At 40.7% G+C, this 17,741-nt stretch overlaps 1 long non-coding RNA gene across 1 annotated transcript in view; it reads right to left on the bottom strand.

Moving 5' to 3' along the window:
• LOC124117054 overlaps window positions 1–13,374 on the bottom strand; it is a 33,486-nt gene extending 20,112 nt beyond the window's left edge. The window contains exon 1 of the long non-coding RNA XR_006858222.2: window positions 12,074–13,374. This is a non-coding gene — a long non-coding RNA (uncharacterized LOC124117054). The remainder of the gene's footprint in view (window positions 1–12,073) is intronic.
• Window positions 13,375–17,741: the final 4,367 nt, after the last annotated feature.

Here is a 17,741-nt window from a genome sequence, read left to right on the forward strand (position 1 = left end):
GAACTGCGAACTGCGATTGTCTCAGGGACTTCATGTGGTGTGGTGTGGTGTGGTGTGGTGTGGTGTGGTGTGGTGTGGTGTAGTGTAGTGTTGTGTAGTGTTGCGTGGCGTGGCGTGGCGTGGCGTGGCGTGGTGTGGTGTGGTGTGGTGTGGTGTGGTGTGGTGTGGTGTAGTGTAGTGTTGTGTAGTGTTGCGTGGCGTGGCGTAGTGTAGTGTAGTGTAGTGTTGTGTAGTGTTGCGTGGCGTGGCGTGGCGTGGCGTGGCGTGGCGTGGCGTAGTGTAGTGTAGTGTTGTGTTGTGTTGTCGTGTGAAGTGTAGTGTATGTGTAGTGTAGTGTAGTGTAGTGTAGTGTAGTGTAGTGTAGTGTAGTGTAGTGTTGTCGTGTGAAGTGTAGTGTATGTGTAGTGTATGTGTAGTGTTGTGTTTTCTTGTGTAGTGTGTATGTGTTGTGTGTGGTGTATAGTGCCGTGTGTGTGTGTTGTGTAGTGTGTACTAACTTCAGGTGTATTTGTCATGTGGTAACTTTAAGTGTAGCCTTAATGTGTCGTAAAATGTACCTATAATGTGATGACTTCAAGTGTTTCTTTAATGTGGTAACTTTAAGTGTAGCCTTAATGTCGTGTCGTCAAGTGTACCTTTAATGTGATAACTTCAGGTGTATATCTAATGTGGTAACTTTAAGTGTAGCTCTAATGTCGTGTCGTAAAGTGTACCTATAATGTGATGACTTCAGGTGTATCTTTAATGTAAGGTCTTTAAGTGAAGCCTTAATGTCGTGTCGTAAAGTGTACCTTTAATGTGATGACTTCACGTGTATCTTTAATGTAAGGTCTTTAAGTGTCGCCTTAATGTCGTGTCGTCAAGTGTACCTTTAACGTGATGACTTCAGATGTATCGTTAATGTGGTAACTTTAAGTGTAGCCTTAATGTCGTGTCGTAAAGTGTACCTATAATGTGATGACTTCAGATATATCTTTAATGTAAGGTCTCTAAGTGAAGCCTTAATGTCGTGTCGTCAAGTGTACCTTTAATGTGATGACTTCAGGTGTATATTTAATGTGGTAACTTTAAGTGTAGCCTTAATGTCGTGTCGTCAAGTGTATCTTTAATGTGATGACTTCAGGTGTATTTTGAACGTGGTAACTTTAAGAGTAGCCTTAATGTCGTATCGTCAAGTGTACCATTAATGCGAAAACGCCAAGTGTATATTTAATGTGGTAACTTTAAGTGTAACCTTAATGTCGTGTCGTCAAGTGTACCTTTAATTTGAAAACGCCAAGAGTACCTGTAATTTGGAGACTTCATGTGTACCGCTTAGGTGGCGACATAAAGCCGTGCGTTTTGTTGTGTAGACTTTTTGTGGGTGCATTGTAATTACTACTAATGTTAAACATCCTGCTACAGTAGGGTGACTCAGTTCATTAACTCAACTCTCCTTGATTTACTTCCACCCGCCGAGTCATGACCTCCACTTCAACACAATTCCATCTACTCAACTGCTTGTATTTCCGTGGCCGCGCAATGAATTCACGATAAAAAACGAGTTCCGCAAGTTCTCTCTCGTGGCCTCAGGAAGTTGACGAATGAGCTTGAGCTCATAATTGTCTAAATGTTGTAGAGAAAACTCGCCCCGCGCGATCCGTCTTCCGCAGTTTCTTCAGAGGGAATCTCAGTTCTCCTCTGGACTCCTCGAATACATGTTTAATAAGTTTGACATTGATGTTACAGTTGCTAGGTAACCTTGTTCACCTAATGACGTCATAGCCCACGAAGCAGTTTGCCCCGGTATCGAGTTATGTCGTTGTGAGCAGCGCCGGTTGACATTCCGCACTTTGATGTGCATCGTAGGTTCTTGATATGCTGTCAATGACACTCATCTCGATACAAATCGAATGAACTTCAAGGGTAATATGCACGGCTGATGGAATACAAGCCTGTCGTAACATCATCTGATAGTTCTAACATCATTTGTGGATGAAATACATCGTTTTGATTACCGTAGTAATTTGTTTTCGTTTAATTGTATGTTCATAGAAGACGTGAGTGTACATATATCTGGTGTACAAATATAAAAACAATATCAAGACAGTTACGCGAATAATAAACTTAGAGGCAAAAGGAACCATACCTTTCAGTTGTTTTTTCATATGTTTGATTTTCAGTTGTAAACATCTTAAGTTAGAGATATTATACCCAAAACATGAACTTTACTGACGCTTAGACAGCACTCCAAGAATACTTTCAGACGGTGTTATTTGTGAATAATATCATTTGATTTAAAACTTTATAAAATTCAAAACATTTTTCTCGCATAATACACAACCGGTATTTGCTTTTTAAGGGACAAATTCACAACATTGTAGCTAACTTGGTGCAAATTTGGTGGCAAATACAGGTCAGTATGCAAGTCAGTGGCGGTGGCAAGCAGAGGACGAGGTGTATATCACATACCCTTTCCTATCTGGTCAGAGTATCTATTTCCTTAAGTAAGTATTTGGAGATTTAATGTGCACTTTCCGACATAAAAGCGTATTTCGCACACTTCTATAAGTCACACCAGGTGACAGTATAGTAAATATACCTCCTTATGTGGCCAGTGTATCACACATATAGCCCCGCTGATTGATAAGCATATAATGTATCTCTCCACATGTGTCCAGTAGACGACGGCTGTTTGGCATACTCCAGGCAGTACTGAGTTGGAGTACAAGAAGACAGGCGACAACCCACATCGGGCCATCTCCAGCATCAGCCTTCATCATTACACGTCTGTGGTGGTATGACTTAAACCCTGATGGACTGCCGCAGTACCACGTGGTATCAACTGGATGTGGGAGGACAAGCCCACAGTGATGCAGGTCGCAGGCATCTACCGCTTTGGTGAAACCCACCAGACCAGGCTGAAGCAAGGTGAGGTGAAATGGGGTTTAACGTCGCGTCCAAGATTATTGCACTTATATAGCAATGTGCATGCACGTGTATGTGTGTGTGTGTTTGTGTGTGTGGCTGCTTGTACTAGTCCGGACGGATGCCGATTTATAGTGCTAGCACACTGAGATACCATGCCGCAGTTTAACACGAATACCCCACTCGGCCACAGTATACTGACTCCGAGCCGACCTTGTTTTAGCCACTTAATGCCGAGCGCCAGACAGGGTAACAACAAGTACCATCTTTTAACGTCTTTTGGTATGACGCGGCTGGGGATCGAACCCCGGACCTTCCGCTCCCCGGGCGGACGCTCTACCATTAGACCACGGAGGCGGTCCAGGCTGAAGCAAGAACGACCAATTTGTTATCATGGTGTTCTGTAAAGGACCGTGACGGACCAAAACGGACTATGGTGGCCCAGGGACACCACATTGGACTATATTTGACCACCCGGTGGACGTTTTTCATTGTTCTACAATGACAACATGTATGAAGTGATATCCTTTTTCTATTAACTCAAATACTTATATCACAAACGGATTGAATACAACAAAGATGAGGCATTACGAATCTTCATTTGAGGAGTTTCACTTCTTTCCCTTGTCTTAGCTTGGGGTGAATACGGTAATAATGCTCCTTCGCCTTTTCACTAACCAGTTATATACTTAACGTCTTTAATATATAAACACTATAAGGATATCATCTCAACAAAAATGTTTGGGACATAGGCACATATGATTACTTTGTTATGACCTAAATCGAATATTTCTGCAGATAAACACTTTATCAAACGTCTTTCCAAGGAAGTGTGGATGAGCAACTCTCTTATTCCTATAGGACAGTTAACATTGGAAGTACAAATATGAGAACGCTACAAAACCAGTACTGTTAGCAGGTGGTCGTGAGATGGATGAACACATCTTGACTTGGCGGCAACAGCTGTCATGGGCCCACGTTTGGGTTGTCACATCAATATGAAATATAGGTCCAATATTTCTAGACGCGGAGGACGATATCCCTAATAAGTTGACGCTCTAAAGTCTGACTGACAATTGTGCCCTATGGCTGAAGTTGATAAAACTAGGTTTTTTAAATAGGTAACACAATTTGTGACATCTGAGGCAGTATTTGTTCTTGGAAGTATTGGAAGAAAATAATTTTGCCTCAGGTATATCATATAAATGCTTGCTCACATAAAGTACCGAAGAAAATGTATTCCTGATCCCACTTGTTTGCGCTTACTTGCAGAGTGAGTGAGTGAGTGTCAAGCGACAGTTCGAACAATTTTGAGTCTGACACGCACTAGACTCTGCATATATAAACATGTCGGATATAGCCACAATGGACCTGACAAACCTCAATCTGTTTCCACTATTAGTGGGATTGTTCGTCCAATTTTTACGTACATCGGATATATTGGTGTTTAGTTTGATATGGCTGGACCTCACTAGGCATGTTACACCTTGGTGGGTGCAGCTTGGCGTACATCGAATAGATGTGTTCCTAACAGTTTGATACAGCTGGTCTTCACTTTCAATTACCAGTTACTCTATCCCCTCGAAAACAGTAACGTATCACATGAACACACCCTAGTCTCATACAATGCATACATACAATGCATAACATGAACACAGCCTAGTCTCATACAATGCATACATACAATGCATCACATGAACACAGCCTAGTCTCATACAATGCATACATACGATGCATAACATGAACACACCCTAGTCTCATACAATGCATACATACAATGCATAACATGAACACAATCCATGCCTCCAACCTACACTGCATCACATGAACACACCCTAGTCTCATACAATGCATACATACAATGCATAACATGAACACAATCCATGCCTCCAACCTACACTGCATCACATGAACACACCCTAGTCTCATACAATGCATACATACAATGCATAACATGAACACAATCCATGCCTCCAACCTACACTGCATCACATGAACACACCCTAGTCTCATACAATGCATACATACAATGCATAACATGAACACAATCCATGCCTCCAACCTACACTGCATCACATGAACACACCCTAGTCTCATACAATGCATACATACAATGCATAACATGAACACAATCCATGCCTCCAACCTACACTGCATCACATGAACACACCCTAGTCTCATACATTGCATACATACAATGCATAACATGAACACAATCCATGCCTCCAACCTACACTGCATCACATGAACACACTCTGTCCCCAACATACAATGCATAATATGGACACACACTAGTCTCCAACATAAAGTGCATCATATGGACACACTTTAGTCTCTAACAAACGTTGCATCACGTGAACACAATCTAGTCTCCAACATACAATGCATCATATGAACACACTTTAGTCACCAACCTACATTGCATCATATGAACGCACTCTGTCTCCAACCAACATTGCATCATATGAACACACTTTAGTCTCTAACATACGTTGCATCACGTGAACGCAATCTAGTCTCCGACATACAATGCATCATATGAACACACTCTTGTCTCTAACATACGTTGCATCACGTGAACGCAATCAAGACTCCAACATACAATGCATCATATAAACACACTCTAGTCTCCAACATACAATGCATCATATGAACGCACTTTAGTCTCTAACATACGTTGCATCATATGAACACACTCTAGTCTCTAACATACGTTGCATCACGTGAACGCAATCTAGTCTCCAACATACAATGCATCATATAAACACACTCTAGTCTCCAACATACAATGCATCATATAAACACACTCTAGTCTCCAACATACAATGCATCATATGAACACACTTTAGTCTCTAACATACGTTGCATCACGTGAACGCAATCTAGTCTCCAACATACAATGCATCATATAAACACACTCTAGTCTCCAACATACAATGCATCATATAAACACACTCTAGTCTCCAACATACAATGCATCATATGAACGCACTCTGTCTCCAACCTACATTGCATCATATGAACGCACTCTGTCTCAAACCTACATTGCATCATATGAACACACTTTAGTCTCTAACATACGTTGCATCATATGAACGCACTCTGTCTCAAACCTACATTGCATCATATGAACACACTTTAGTCTCTAACATACGTTGCATCATATGAACGCACTCTGTCTCCAACCTATATTGCATCATATGAACGCACTCTGTCTCAAACCTACATTGCATCATATGAACACACTTTAGTCTCTAACATACGTTGCATCACGTGAACGCAATCAAGACTCCAACATACAATGCATCATATAAACACACTCTAGTCTCCAACATACAATGCATCATATAAACACACTCTAGTCTCCAACATACAATGCATCATATGAACGCACTCTGTCTCCAACCTACATTGCATCATATGAACGCACTCTGTCTCAAACCTACATTGCATCATATGAACACACTTTAGTCTCTAACATACGTTGCATCACATGAACACAATCTTGTCTCCGACATACAATGCATCATATGAACACACTTTAGTCTCTAACATACGTTGCATCACGTGAACGCAATCAAGACTCCAACATACAATGCATCATATGAACGCACTCTGTCTCAAACCTACATTGCATCATATGAACACACTTTAGTCTCTAACATACGTTGCATCACATGAACACAATCTTGTCTCCGACATACAATGCATCATATGAACGCACTTTAGTCTCTAACATACGTTGCATCATATGAACACACTCTAGTCTCTAACATACGTTGCATCACGTGAACGCAATCTAGTCTCCAACATACAATGCATCATATGAACACACTTTAGTCTCTAACATACGTTGCATCATATGAACGCACTCTGTCTCAAACCTACATTGCATCATATGAACACACTTTAGTCTCTAACATACGTTGCATCATATGAACGCACTCTGTCTCCAACCTATATTGCATCATATGAACGCACTCTGTCTCAAACCTACATTGCATCATATGAACACACTTTAGTCTCTAACATACGTTGCATCACGTGAACGCAATCTTGTCTCCGACATACAATTCATCATATGAACACACTTTAGTCTCTAACATACGTTGCATCACGTGAACGCAATCTTGTCTCCGACATACAATGCATCATATGAAGACACTCTAGTCTCTAACATACGTTGCATCACGTGAACGCAATCTAGTCTCCAACATACAATGCATCATATAAACACACTCTGTCTCCAACATACAATGCATCATATGAACACACTTTAGTCTCCAACATACAATGCATCATATGAACGCACTCTGTCTCCAACCTACATTGCATCATATGAACACACTTTAGTCTCCAACATACAATGCATCATATGAACGCACTCTGTCTCAAACCTACATTGCATCATATGAACACACTTTAGTCTCCAACATACAAATGCATGATATGAACACACTCTAGTCTCCAACCTACATTGCATCATATGAACACACTCTAGTCTCCAACGTACAATGCATGATATGAACACACTCTAGTCTCCAACGTACAATGCATGATATGAACACACTCTAGTCGCCATCACACAATGCATCATATGAACACAGTTTAACCTCCGACATACAATGCGACAAAATCGCTCCATATTCACATGAAATCTCTGCTAAAATCTATTGCTAACATACATTCAGTGAAGATCACATATGGCCACACTGTCTACGTACTGTTAATCCCACTGATCACGTGGTTCGTGGCAAGACCACACCTTCTAGGGACTAAAGCAGCCTCATATAAATCAATATTTCATTTTTCGTCAGACTGTCATGTACTACAGGAATGGCTGGACTGAACATATTGTGTACAAAGCTTCCTTTGATTGTAACTGTCCACATGTATACTGCAAGGGTTATTCATCGAAGTCTATCACTGTCTGTCTGACTCCCCTTTCTTCCTTGTTATATTCAATAATAACAGAATCATGATGAAGTGAGTGAGTGCCTCAGCCACATCACTGAAGGGGACACCACAAACTGGCTTCACCATGCAGAGAATCGAACCCGGGTCATCGGCGTGACGAGTCAAAGATGTAACCACTAAGCTACCCCATCTTTTAGTAACCCATGCAGATGAAGCGTCGTGAAGATCATATCACCCACTGTTAACTCGGAGTGAGTGTAGTGGGTCGATTTCAGCAATATTCCAGCAAAACCATGGTGGAGGGGTGCACCAGATATGGGCTCCAGTCTGGTCTACTACATTCGGATATAGCGAATATGTGGTTATAACGAAAGGGGTTATAAATGGCATCGATCCATGAATAACAACGTTCGAATAAAACGAACTATGTTGATGGTCGAACTGAGATCGTTATATCGTTGTATGTATTGTTGTAATCAATACTTACTCAGTTACACACGGGTAACCACAGTATATTGCGGTACTGCTATATGGAGGCAATGCATCGGACTGGGGGTATCCTCCCAAAACCCTTTCATCCCATAGCCCCTACAGCATATAGCAACACACTTTGCAGTTGAGTGCACAGCTAACCCCTTACTTTTTATCGAAAGGGTTAATCCATATAAATGAACCAAAATGTATGGAGATGATAATTATTACAAAATAAATAACACATTTTACTCTTAAAGCACGCAGATTCAACTAATTTCTGAGTATGCACATAAATATCCACAGGGTGACAAATATAATTACATAGCACATTTTAATCACCAAGCACATAGATTCGACTTCGTGAGTAAGCACATAAATATCCACAGTATCATCTTTCAAGTGATTTTTCAAGTTTGATAAGAAGGCCTACCGTATGCAAGAATTGGACGGGTGTTTTAAGTCTCTGGTCATTAGCAAATAATAAGAAAAATAGGTAGATGTGCTCATGGGAAAAATTTAAATTTGTATAAATTATAATAACCAGCTCAATACAGTTTCACAAAGTTTGTGGAACAACGATCAAATAAAACTTGGAGGTAAAACTGTTTGATTAACTTTTGTATTCTCAAGGAGTAAGAACTATTACTGATATACTGAAAGAGCAAGATGAATATTTATCGTTTATGGACATAAAGAAAACATATAGAATAAAGGTTAACTTTTTACAATGCAATGGCATGTTGAGATGTATACCTTATATACCTTATAACAGTACCCCCAGAAATTAACGGGTCCGCTGAAACCATTAATTTGATCTGTTGACTGAATATTAAAATGGCTGGAAATTCATTGAAAATATATATATCGAGTCAAATGGGAAGAAAAATAGGATGATGTATTAGAAACACATTTTACTGCTAATAAATGGAATGATAAAACACTTGTTACTACCTGAATGTAAACGTTTTTAGCAAATTCCGAATGGTTTCAGTTAAGATTACAACAAAGAATCACAGCTACAAATATATATTTGAAGATGATGAAACGAAAAACTGATGATTCGTGTGATTTTTTCATTCATCAACAATACTGCTTTTTAATCTGTGTGCGTAGTTGGAAATAAACATATAATTTTTAAAAAACCCAATCATTTCCTGAGAACAATGAATGGCTATTGTCACATGTTTGGCATAAATATCTTTGATCACATCCAACCGATAATAAGATTGTTAACCTAGGCTTATTTCTTCTCAGCTTATTGTCACTTTCAAGGATTAACTGGCGTTAATGGTCATCGGACTGTTCTGCTATGACAAAGCTAAATTCCCTATGCTAGTTTCACTAAGTGTAGGGGTATTGGGGTATTTGGGTGTAGGGGTATTGGCATATAGGGGTTTGGGGAGACAATCGGACTTGGCTTTGAAAGAAAGACATACTTTAAAGAACATTATGGCGGTTACCATAGGTTGACCTAATAAATATAAAACTTCAACGTCAGAGAATAACCAGTCTTGATTATCCGATGTCACAGATTCCATTGGGCGTAAAAGGCAAGATAGCGGCGAAAATTATACGAATGGGTCACTAAAAAAACAGAGATGACCCCAGGTGGCCGCGACAAGGATAGGCATGTCTTGCTGGAACACTTGGGTCTCGGGTGCCACCGGTGGCCAGATGCGCTCACCTTTTCGTGAACACCTGGCGTCACAACTATTTGACAGTGATTCATAAACCCATTCTTGTGAGGGTATAGCATACAATGAACGTTGCTTTTGGCAGATATTTCTTATGATTCTGGAAAGGGTTTTGTCGTTTTTATTTCAATACGTCACGCATTTCATCAGTGTAACGACAATACAGACTTTCGTGTAGAAAACCCTTCACGCTATTAAAGAGGCCTCCATGAAGCCTTGCTAACTACAATACTTCATGTTCTCGTTCATGACGAGTATATACATGATGTGCAGAGCCTAGACATAAACATATTCTCGTCTGGAGATTACCTGGCAATAGGACGATAAACAAATGCATCAACTTGTGGTAAATTATAAACATAGTGGTCATATAATTGCGTTGTAGTCATCAAGGTATTCAAACCATTATACTCTGAGGGATGCGCAACACATAGAACATTTGCTTTATGCTCGTCTTGAACTACGAATCGTTGCATTTTCTTCTAATGTCCACAGTCTTTACGAATTCGCTATGTCGTTGTGATAATAGTGTTGAATGATATTGACTGTAGATTTTCTCTAGGAGTGTTGTGGCAACGACAATGCTGACAATCCAATCAATTACAAACAAATTCGTACCAGTAAGCCAAGAGATTGTGATGCTTCCCACCGACGTTTGAGTTTGTCAGGGTTCGAATCCCGATTCGACTCGAATATATGTCTTGGTTTGTCAGCACTATACCAGTGCTCGTGGGTTTCACCAAAGTGGTAAACGTCTGAGACCTGCATCACTTCAGGCATTCCTTCCACATTAAGCTGACACTCCGTAATGTAACTGTAATACTGCTCAACTGGCGTTAAACCCAACTCACCCACTCAACTTCTGAACACTACTTCACTTATGGGGTGAGTGAGTATAGTTTTACGCCGCTTTTAGCAATATTCCAGCAATATCACGGCGGGGACACCAGAAATGGGCTTCACACGTTGTACCCATGTCGGGAATCGAACCCGGGTCTTCAGGGTGACAAGCGAACGCTTTAACCACTAGGCTACCCGACCCCCCCTTCACTTATGTGTGTTATCGGGCTACATATCGCTCTGGTAATCTAGACTATGTGACATGCTCTCACAGATGTGCGCAACAGCGGTCATTAATCACATGTCATAAATAGCCTGAATCGTGTTCCCCCTGGCCGTGTCGGTAATTACATCCATATGTCCAATATCCAGGATGATGGCAACGTCATTGTCTCCTCGTCCGTTCACTGTCGCCCAACACTATATATTTTAAATACATCAGACATCATCTGTAACGTACAACCGCGAGCAGGACACGTCTCGAGCTTGACTGGTAGTTGAATTGGAATCACAGTTCGATATATATCTGTGTTTTTTTATTTGTTCCTTTCATAATCATTACAAACCCATTTCATAATCATAAGAGACCATAGTATGATTCTCCTATATCATTAACAGGTATAACCCATTAAAGGTATTTGTGCGCATCTTTTCCTTCGTCTTCACTGTGAGCTAATCCTAAGGTTAACATCCACTTTGACATTTGCATTATTCGACATTGCATTGTGAACCTCTGACTCTGTGTTGAAGAGCTGTTGCTTGGCAACACATTCATATACATCAGTAACCTTTCCAGATGAAAACACCGGCATTATGTTGAAATACATACAACACCTCGATGATCGTGGGTTCATAAATTGAAGTAAAGAAATGACATGTGACATAAAATATGCTTGGCTGTGAGTGTATGACTCATTGCAAGATGAAAAACAAACAAACAATATTCAGTCATACACATATATCCATTCAAACGATACATTCATATTTGATCATTGCTACAACATACACACAGACCATCCAAATAACAATTAACAATTTTAAAAAAATGTCTTTTTTCCAATGCAACCATTTCCTACAGAAGAATCATCACAATTGTTAGAAGCACTCCATGACGTCATACCAAGGACCGTTCCCAGATGTACACAATTATCATGAAGCCATAAACCCAGTGACCAGACCCGTGAACAGACCCCGTGAACAGACCCCGCGAACAGACCCTGACAAGACCCGGTGGCACTTACCCCTGCACAGGTCCGAGAGTAGAACACACAGGAGGGCAATGAACGGCGATGTGAATGCAATCATTTGTTTTCTTCCACGTCCGTATTCCCTTTGTAAACATAACAAGTCATCCTATGTCTTGGATGTCGTCCTCCGAGCGTACACGATGGACAGTAAGCGTATGCTAGTCTAATCACATTGCCCCCAACCTTCCAGTTGACCCTGCCGAGCCGCCTCTGTCCTTATGCTAGCTGGTGACGCAATCAGCACACGGTTGAAGAAAGATAGTGCTGGCCTTTATCGGTTATTGGGAGAAGAATTCATGAATCATATGGGAATATGGTTGCTGGGTCATAGTCTCCGATGTAACAGTAGCTGGAGTGTTGACTGTTGTGCAAGGCTGGTTATGGCTGCTTACGACGCAGGCTTCAGTCGGAGATGGAGGAGTGACCGACGCTGCTGAAACGGTGGAAGCCTCCGCGACGACTAACACAATCGATGTCCAAGTATTGAAGTACGAGTTATGTAATTGTTGGCTGCTAAACGCCAAACAGGCTCAACAGAGACAAATGGCATAATTAATTTGTATTTCTTGCAATCTAATCTGATCGATTTGTGATTGAGTATCGTCTTTGCTAATAGCACATTAAGAAACACACAAAGGTAGTTATCTCAGACCCAGCTTCGTCGGTGTGTGATCTAGTATTGGTGAATCCCGGTTCTATTTACCCGAACAGTTAACTCTGCAAAAGTCCACACATGATTTTCAAAACAGTGGAGTATTTTCCTGATCTGAATATATTAGTCAACGTAATATATTTCGAAAATGGACACCAAGCGTCTTATTCCGATACTTTGCTCGCCATTCTCAAATTCATCATCTGTCATCCAACAGAAAATCAATAATTAGACAAGCTCTATTGTTTTCAACACGACACTAACAAGGGAGATAAGATCACCGTCAGTTGCAAACAATACGCGAGGATGTACCTCCCCGGTGATGAGACACGCCATAACTACAGTCAATGACCGTGTGTTCAGGAGGACCACTGTCGTGTACACATATTGTCGCCTGTATCAGTCCAACAGGTCGCGGAGACGGATCGATATTCTTCGCAACCAATAGTTCACACGTTACGAAACTCTTAATCAATGTATAAGCAAACGGTAAGATCGATATCTAGGTGGAAATTACCACAAGTCACGTGATGGCAGACTCTTCTTAAAATCTTATTCTGACAGACAGACACACGATGAAATTCTGTGGTAGACATGCCCAGAGATAGCCCGAAGCCGCACGGAGGGTCTGTCCGGTGATGTCGTCTGCCCGGCGATGTCGTCTGCTCGCGATGAGGTGTCGTCTGCTTGTGGTGTCGTCTGCGGATGTCTATATATAGGATCTGACCATACATGGCCATAGACGTCTAAAGCAGCATCCACAACATCGATGAAACCTTTTGGAGTGACCTTTGATTATTTTGCATTTGGGATCATTGACGTAAACGGTATATTCAATATACCATTTCTATTAACTCTTCTACTAATAGTCGGGATCCAGTAAAGAGTGGGCATAATGCAAGTTCTGGGCCAATGTGTTTTTCTAGCTACCTCTGTACTGCTATAATTGATTTTGACATTGACTACAGAGCCACGGGCTGTCCCATAGTGTTTTCCTCGTGGATTCTTAATTCGGAACATACCCTGCCCCTGTGTTCATAAATCGTAATCCCACGAAAACAGCAACACGATTCACTTCCCAAAACACTGGCCTTCAAATATATATACTTATATTTTCGATCATGCAACTTCCTATGTACATAGGGTTTGTCTTACCGTTCCGGTTTCCAACTCAGTAAGTAAATATGTTGTAGTACGATCTAACATATAAGGGGGCGGTCGGGTAGCCTAGTGGTGAAAGTGTAAGCTCGTCATGCCTAACACCCGGGTTCGATTCCCGACATGGGTACAATGTGTGAAGCCCATTTCTGGTGTCCCCCGCCGTGATATTGCTGGAATATTGCTAAAAGCGGCATCATACTCACTCACTCACTCTAACATATAAGTACCCGTATAGCAAGGCAAGTGTCTCAGGAAGAGAATCATGATGCATTTGTCGCTGAAGCATAAAAAGTGCGGTGCAGATTTGGATCGGGGATCTTTCGGAAAACACTGTGGAACAGCCCGTAGCTCTGTGTAGCGTCAATAAGTCAAAATCAAAACTGTTTGTTGGGAGCAGCACAGAGTTATGGTTACTGCAGATGTTTTGTTGTTAGTAGTACCTTGTTTGAATATGACACATGCCATTAGGCTATCATCAACTGCTATACAATAACAGTTGAGCTGTAGGCAAACAAATGATGTCCGAAGTACTTCCAAATTTGCCAGTACTGCCAATTGCAAGAGCCTAATTCCACAGAACCGGGTCTAGGGTGAGGCTTTGGCAACTAGAACTAATGATTTTTTCCCCACCACAACGTTCAGTCAACTAAGCCATCCCTTCACGTCACAGACAGGAAAGAAGTACCGACCTGGAATGTCTGGGCTACGGCCCCCTTCTACAAAGCGATCGGAGAGCTACAAACGACTTAAGTCTATGTTAAAGTATGGGAGTTACGACCTTGTGGGACGTGACCCACGTCTAAAAGAAAACTGAAGTTAAGAAGGGCCCGGTCTCTAGAGAAAATACGGTGTAAATGTGTCCTTATTATTATTTTACCTAGGTGTAATTAAGAGTGTAACATCTGTCAGCACTAGGGTGTAGGTTGAAAGTACCTAACGGCAAACATGTACCAAGGCGTAGGAAAGTGTCATGATGGGGGTGTAGTACTGGAGGTGCAATTCATGATCAACCAGATTGAGACGTCGGTCTTACTATGTTCTCAGACGGGTTCTCAGAGTGATGGCTATCCGATTATAATCCTTATAATACACATTGCAGTCATTATCTACCATTCATATTCCGATTTAACAATCCTACATAGCCTGGGCTGCGAGTCAATCAGATAGGTTATTCTTAGACAACACAAAATGAAGCAAAACACTGGCAAGGAGATTATATAAGATCGCATGGCTTTGCGATGTGCTCATGGCTTGGTCTATATATAGATTTAATCAATACTTAAACTTTAAGGAATTCTGCATCTGGGCATGTGGTACTTGACATCCCTGAGATGGGAGCCTTACTTCACTTGAGAATCAAGCTTTGTGTGTGTAGAGGCGGATATAGGAACAAACGGCAGTTACAGAGATTATATGGATTGATGACATGGATGGCCATAGCTACAGTTGCATATACAGTAGAGTACGGTTATAACGAACTCAAAGGGACTACTAATTTTAGTTCGTTAAAACCGTAGTTCGTTATAAGCATATATACAGCATAACTACAGCAAATAGTCGGGACCAAAAAAGTAAGTTCGTTATATCCGTTAGTTCGTTATAAGCGTGTTCGTTATAACCGTAGTTTACTGTAGTTGGGAGCAAACAATAATCAACCAAATTATTTCCTTGCACTGTACATGCAAATCCATGGTCATCAACAGCGCCCTTGCTGTTGTTTACCGAGCGTATTAAGTTTGTTTTTTTTATTTCCTTAAAATATATAGTTTAACATCACAGTATCATAATTATTTTAAAGTTCATTAACCGGATAATATAACACAGGATATAACAAGGGATATCTTGAATATATATCTTGATGATACAGCTTGATATAATTTGTGGGATAAATTATGACATGACGTAAGATATTGGTTTAGATCAAGTCGTACAATTGTTTTCCGCATCTCTGATCCAACTCTTTGCATCCCACTATCGAATCTTGGACTTGACCAACATCTTTGAATCGCAATCAGTGGGTGATATAGCGTTGTGGGATTTCTCAATGGAAGAGAGGCCGCAACCAGTGCATCCTACACCAAACTAATGACTGAAGGCATGAGCCCCGAGCCACTTCCTTTTGGGTGCGAGGATCAACCAAACCACAGAACATAACCACCTGATCCCATGTTTGTACCACAAACATTACATAGTAGGGGAAATTTGAACTGAAGACCTTGTGCACTTTATCAAACATTGCGCGGATATCCTTAATTTCTCTTACTATCAACCACTGGGTGCCTTGTCCAGATTCGATTATGTACGGGTTGCCTTGATACAAACCTCTTCAAATATTTTCAAACGTTCTAAATATTTGAAAAGGTTTGTAGATATGTTTAAATGTTTTAAACGTTTTTTATAAGTTTCTAAGGTTACATTGTATGTACGCTTTAATAACTATTTAAATTTTGGGCTCTAGAAAGTATTTTCATATTCATAAATTGCGTGAGTCTAATTACATGAGGGGAAAAGAAGGATATATGAGGAACGATTTTTCTTTTTTATTGTTTGTGTTAGAGCACATTTCTAGCAGATAGAATATCTTAGATATAATATACCCGTTCAGAGGTAACGGAAGTTTCAGATTTCTTTGTGCAAGTGGGACAACAATGTCACTTTCAGCAGTAAGTAAAACCTGAAGCTTAGGTTAAAAATAAAACGTTTCATCCCCGCTGGTAGCAGTAATGCAAGAAATGCTGTCATGTAAAAGTAACCCCGGTTCTGGGTGTAGATAATATTCTCTGTCAGATTAATGTGGGAGGAAAGTACCATGCAAAAAATTCTGAAAACTAATCGGACGGCCAAAAGGAACTTAACCACTGCAATTAAATTGCAAAAAAATAAAACACAAGTTAACTAAATCAATGTAAAAGACATCTTACAAACGATGACAATGCTCTGTGTAGAAAATGATTCACGTCAAGGGCACATTTGTTTTGAAGAAAATGCGAAAAACATGTGCCGCTTGGGCATCCAAAACTACACGTGCATGTCAGACTCAGACGCTGATTAAAAAACAAACAAGAAAATGCCACGACTGACACCAGAACAACGCGAGCGGGCTCTGGGTATGATACAGATGGGAGCCACCCATGCCCACGTTGCTATAAGTTTTGGTTGGTCAGTGTTGCTGTAACTAACCTGATGCAACGTTACAGACAGACTGGGCAGACATCAGACAGGCCAAGAACAGGCAGACCCAGGGTAACTACGCCCAATGAAGACAAGTACTTGCGAACTTTGCATCTCCGGAATCAATTCCTGACAGTGGCTTCATCAGCGCGATGAATGCCTAAAGGCACATGGTTACTCGACAGACAGTACTCAGACGACTCGGGGCTCAAAGAATTAGGGTTTACATTCATCAGACGACTGACTTTTCCTGTGCGTCGGAGAGATTTTGCATGTCTTGTAGCAGAGGGTGGTCGTACACGCTATTAATGTAACGTGTCATTGAGCTTGAGCGATTTTAGATATGTGTGCCCTTTGCCCATTACGTTAAAAGCTTGTTTTCGATACCTAACCTGAACTCGGGCAATTTTCATGCCAAGTTAGGATGCTGTATGACTGTCATTTTAAATGTTGAGATCTTTATCTTTTCAATACATTTTCTTTCATGCATCTATCTTTTGTGTTTTTTAAACTAGAGTGATTAACATAGCAAAATTATACTGACGGCCAAAAGAAATTTTACCATAGTTTTACTATGGTAAAATTTCTTTTGGCCGTCAGTATAATTTTGGCTCAGTTTTTTGTGAAATAAAATTATTCTTTGCTTGACATGCCGAAAACATTGGTGGTACGGCATGT

This window comes from Haliotis rufescens, unplaced genomic scaffold, assembly GCF_023055435.1.
Source record: "Haliotis rufescens isolate VD_foot unplaced genomic scaffold, xgHalRufe1.0.p SCAF_45, whole genome shotgun sequence".
Classification (NCBI taxonomy): domain Eukaryota; kingdom Metazoa; phylum Mollusca; class Gastropoda; order Lepetellida; family Haliotidae; genus Haliotis; species Haliotis rufescens.